Source organism: Aegilops tauschii, chromosome 7 (genome assembly GCF_002575655.3).
Source record: "Aegilops tauschii subsp. strangulata cultivar AL8/78 chromosome 7, Aet v6.0, whole genome shotgun sequence".
NCBI lineage: Eukaryota > Viridiplantae > Streptophyta > Magnoliopsida > Poales > Poaceae > Aegilops > Aegilops tauschii.
Window position 1 is genome coordinate 582,694,959 of NC_053041.3, and position 5,220 is coordinate 582,700,178.

Here is a 5,220-nt window from a genome sequence, read left to right on the forward strand (position 1 = left end):
GTTTTCTTGACAGAAGCTACTGTTTGCCGTAACTTTTACATTTTTTGGATTCTTTTTCCTAGACTCGGTTCTAGTGCAAGCACCGGCTTCAATGTACCGTTGACCCTTATGGTCACCCCCACTATGCCATCGCGATCGATCTTATTCTAGTCCACCCTTATCTGACACACCACCTTAGGGCATCCACGGTCTGTGTATTTGCTGCCTCTAAGGCTGCCTCCATGTCTATAGAGGTAGCCTCTATACATTGCATCCCCAACCTGTAAGCAAAAAAAGCTTGGAGACGCCTCCAAGCTTAGCGCCCGTCTTCAACTCTCCTTGCCGAATAAAATATTCCAATGTCCCCATTTGCCAGTTACTCAGTTGTACTTCCTCCATTCCATATTCTAATGCATATAGACTTTTTGTCTAGATTCTGAAATGTAGTGTGCATAAGCTACTTTAGAAAAAATTAGCCCTGTCCTGGTTCAGAGGAACGCAACAGCAGACACCCATGTGATGTGACAGAGAGAGCATCAGTCATGCATTGGTATAAACGCTACACACACAGTCACATTATAAAGTGGAACGAAGGGAGTATGTGGAAGCCATGGGTTGCTTGGTAAAGGCAGCATATAATATTCAGGCTGCGTTCTGTTTGCAGGTATAGAAAACACCGGACAAAAAAACTGCAAAGGAATATGATTGATTGTACAGTATCAGACCATAGGGTTATAGAGCAAAGGAAGAGAAGCATGCGGGGTGTTCGAAGCATAGGTGTAAAAAACTTAGGCTGCGTTCGGTTTGCAGGTATAGAAAACACTGGATAAAAAAACTGCAAAGGAATATGATTGATTGTACAGTACCAGACCATAGGATTATAGAGCAGAGGAAGAGAAGCATGCGGGGTGTTCGAAGCATAGGTGTAAAAATCCTTACTGGCGAAGACTATGTACGCAGTGGCAGAGTCTATGACACTGTCAGCTTGTCTCTTTCCTCATGCATGATTGGTATAGTCTAATTTTTAATTTGAAACCCTGGAGCCTTGCCTCGGGCATCCGCCTAAAAATGAGGTTCTACTTGATTTGTGAAATCCTCTGAAATGAGCCATCCAAGGCATGGTTTTCTTCAAATTTCTGTACCAATTTCCTATGAAATGAACGGGTCAGAGGTAGACAAAACTACAGGTTTTAAAAAAATGAGACCAACCCAAGGGCTAATCCTCGTTGGCATTTCTTTATAGGAGAAACTCCGTGAGCACCACGCGTCCAAGTCAGGATTTGAACTCGAGTGAGCTGACAAAACTACAGGTTTCCTTCGATTTTCCTGCAGACGGAACGTGGCCTTACTGGGGGAGGGACAAGTATAGAATCTGGGCTTACGGTAGAAGAATAGAAAAAAGGATTCTGGGCTGCTAGATCAGCGACGTACGCCACAGATTCGAGTGAACGGATCTGTATTGAAAACTACACAGTTCTATGCTGATATGTCCCTTTGCTCCCCACTAATTTGCTTCAGGTCCTTCTGCTTCAAAACAACTATCCCCGTCGCTCGCTCCCGTTCCCCTCTCTCGTCGACGGTGGCGGCTGCCCAGATCGGCAGATCCGTTGCTTCCCTGGTCGACGACGGCTACTCCCACGCCACCTGTTCCTTGCCTCCTCCCTTCTTACTCCGGTATCCAGGTCGCTTGGATCCGTCCCTAGGGCAGGCTGGGCAGCCCAACATCGCGCTGCGCATCGTCGTCAGGGATCTGGTCGCCGCCGCCATGGCCTCCTCCTCCCTGGTGGCCGCGGGCGCCCTGGACGGTCAACTCACATTCCTATACCTGGAGGGCAAGCTAGTAGAGGTCGAGTGCATGGTGATGTTGCCACAGCCCCCTCCTCCCCGGTAGTCCTAGATCCAGCAATAGCTCACCGGAGGCCAGCTGGCGGTGCTCGATCTCGCCTCCTTCGCCTCGCAGGCTCAGCAGCAAGGTCAGCTCCGTTTCTCCCACTCCCCTCCCCCTTCTCCCTCCTATAGTTTCATACTGTATACTGCTCCATTTTCTGAGGCTTGTTGACCTGTGCTGATTCCTTCTGTACTATCATTTTCGATTGGCATAGTCTTGACTCTTGACATCCATCAGATTTGAGCCAACAGCATACGCAAGCTCCCCTGTACCAATGCTTGGGTGCATACTCTTGCATTGCCTAACTAAACATTGATATTTGTCCCTTCATAGAAAGAGAAAAAATCACCAGGTTAGATGCTTTTGAAAATGACCTACAGCTCACATGTGTAAAACCATAATAAGAACATCCCAGAGTAGGAATTTGATCACCCTGCTTGCAACATAGGAATAAATAACAAATGCAAAACACAAATTGTAAAACATTCCGGCCTCCTAAGTATTAAGAAGTATTACTATATCCGGCCAGGGTATAATGTTATGAACTTATGGTGCAAAACCATGTTGAGTACCATATAGATTGAAACTAGGATCCTTGTAGCACCGCTAGGAATGCATAACCATTGGTCAGTAATGGTTCAGACCTTCAGTTATACACTGGTGGCTCGATAACTGAACATTCATTTGTTATATACTAGTGGACGTGAAGCAAGAAAATTAGCTATACTCACCCAAGCTACTTACAAATCATGTCACTTAGAGTCTCCGGATTTCCTATACCTACTCTCTAGTGTACTTGCAAAATATCTTTAGTCATCAAGTGGACGAATGGGCCCAATAGAAGTGCAGAATACAAGGCTGAACCACAAAAAACTGCAGGTCAGGTGGCCTGCCAAAATAAATTCAGTTATCGATCCAATCATGCTTGTCTCAGTGTTGCGTAGGCGCAAAATCAGTCAGAATAGATAACCGGAGGCCTTGGAGGTCTGTCTCGCCTTGCTCAGATATTCTGACAGTTCACTTTATATGTGCATCCATGGCGAGGGGCTCGGCAGTCACCATGACTGGGTGGTGTTAGTCGCTTGGGGAATTAAGGGACTTTGAGACCTTTTAGTAGACTGAAAATCACATCAAGGATCAAGCTTAATTAGCACTCATATTGAATTATGTCATTTCAAGATTTTTTCTATCTCTGGTTGAAACAACGCACTTATAAAACTCTATCCTGTTTGCTTCAAGGAATTAAAGCAATTATATTTGCTGTAAAAACCCTCACCTTTTCTTGATAATAAAACTTGTGAGGCCATAAGTATACTTTTAAAAGTTGGGTATACACTTGAACAAGTTCAGTAAATCATGGAGGAGCGATAGATATACACTTGTCTCCATTATTCATTTCAAAGATCATTGACAGAGATATTACTGCAGTTGTAAGACAAGTAGGACTTTGAGACTGTAGAGGTTGAGTAAGTATATCATTCTTGTTTTCAGTTTGCATTTCATTGTAACCTTTCGCCTGTAAAAAATAAGACTCTCGTTGTGTGTACCTTCTAATTTGCAACATATATATTATTTGAGCACTACATGAACAAATGCTGATTGGAGCCCGGTTATGATCGAGCCTGAAGCCAAAATAAAATAGAATCAATGACAGTGGTAGAATCACTACAACGACGCAGATGAACTGGTGAAAATTAACATTTTGATCAGATTTTTTATACTAGAAAATGGTTAAGTACGTAAAGGGTTACATGATTCAAGCTAATGTTGCAGAAAACTGGTTGAGCAATTGAATTTTCAAAATCTGCTACACTTTAATTGGTTTGCACAATGTGAAGTGGCTTACTTTGTCCATTCTGTGATAAGAGTTATTCATCTTCACCATACCACTAACAGAGGAAAAAATGTTTCCTTGTAGTAGCTGTGAACTTGTGTCAAATTATTATTGAAGCAAGACTTTTTTTTGAATCTCTAGTTTCTACATACAAGAACAGGAGTTTCTACATACAAGAACAGGAAATGCTTCTCTTCCATGTATTTGACTCATGTTTCTGCTTTGGATCTGGTGCAAATGTGCCTTTGTGCCATCGTAATATATATTTGTTTGCTTGCTTTTAGAGTTCCGTTTTTCCTTTCTTAGAAGGCAAGTAGTATTTCTTTTCCTGCTACGCAGTGTCCAGATTTGTTCCTTCTTATTACAATGTATTGTTGATCCATATTTAAGTACACTTACATGTCTTGTGCTCAAAACTGAATGATTTGTTTGGTGCCATCTTTTCCAGTACATGAAGATTGATGAGCAAGATGCACTATAACTGGAGGCGAAAGGGAATAACTTTTCTTTTATGTGCAATCAGATAACAAACCCGATGCAAGCTTTGGTAGCGATGCTTATTCAGCGGGGATCACTTCAGTCCATACTCAGGGCTCGCTGTTCATGTACTAGAAAATGATCATCTCATGTTATGTACAAGTTATATATGTATGTCTCTTGTGTACTCAAATTAGGATGGACGTCATACACTCAAATATTTCTGGATAGGATGATCCACTTGGACATGTATTCAAAAATTTGTGCTTCACATTTACTCGTATATTTGTGTCTAGGGTGGTCCAGCTTGGGATTTACTAGGAACAGAATGGCCTGATCCGGCTTGGGATTTACAAGGAACGGAATGGCCTCAACGCTGTGAAAATCTGAAGTTGTCCAGATTGGATATGAGAAAGTTAGGGTTGTTACTGCAAAAGGTCATGTTTTATCTCTGACTGTCTGTAGGGGGGTTTTCATCAAATGTACTATAAGTGGCCTGAGAGACCTCCACTCCTATCTGTACCGTCCATATTCAATCCAATAGCTGGGGATCCTTTTTCTATTCTTCTACCATAAGCCCAGATTCTATTCTAGTCTCTCCCCCTTGAGTCTATGACATTTTTTTATCCTCATGTACTCTGTCAGCTTGTCTCTTTTCTCATGCATGACTGGTATAGTTTAATTTTTTATTTGAAACCCTGGAGCCTTGCATCGGGCATCCATCTAAAAATGAGGTTCTACTTAATTTGTGAAATCCTCTGGAATGAGCCATCCAAGGCAGGGTCTCCTTCAAATTTCTGTACCAATTTCCTATAAAATGAACGGGTCAGAGGTAGACAAAACTACATGTTTTCAAACCTATAGATTTCCTTCGATTTTTCTGCAGACCGAACGGGGCCTCAGTTTTAGATACGGTTTTGACACTAGAACAAGAGGTGACACACTGCGTGGTTTTCATCCAGGATTAGAGGCAGGACCATGGGTCCCAGTTTAGAGGCAACCTTGCCTTTGCCTTTAGACACTGTGGATAGGATGCTCTTAT

General features: G+C 42.6%; 1 long non-coding RNA gene across 1 annotated transcript; it reads left to right on the plus strand.

Moving 5' to 3' along the window:
* Nucleotides 1-1,487: 1,487 nt before the first annotated feature.
* On the plus strand, nucleotides 1,488-4,473 carry LOC120968230 (uncharacterized). Its single transcript, XR_005762480.2, has 2 exons — nucleotides 1,488-1,952; nucleotides 4,150-4,473. It is a non-coding gene; the product is annotated as an uncharacterized lncRNA (long non-coding RNA).
* The last annotated feature ends 747 nt before the right edge of the window (nucleotides 4,474-5,220 follow it).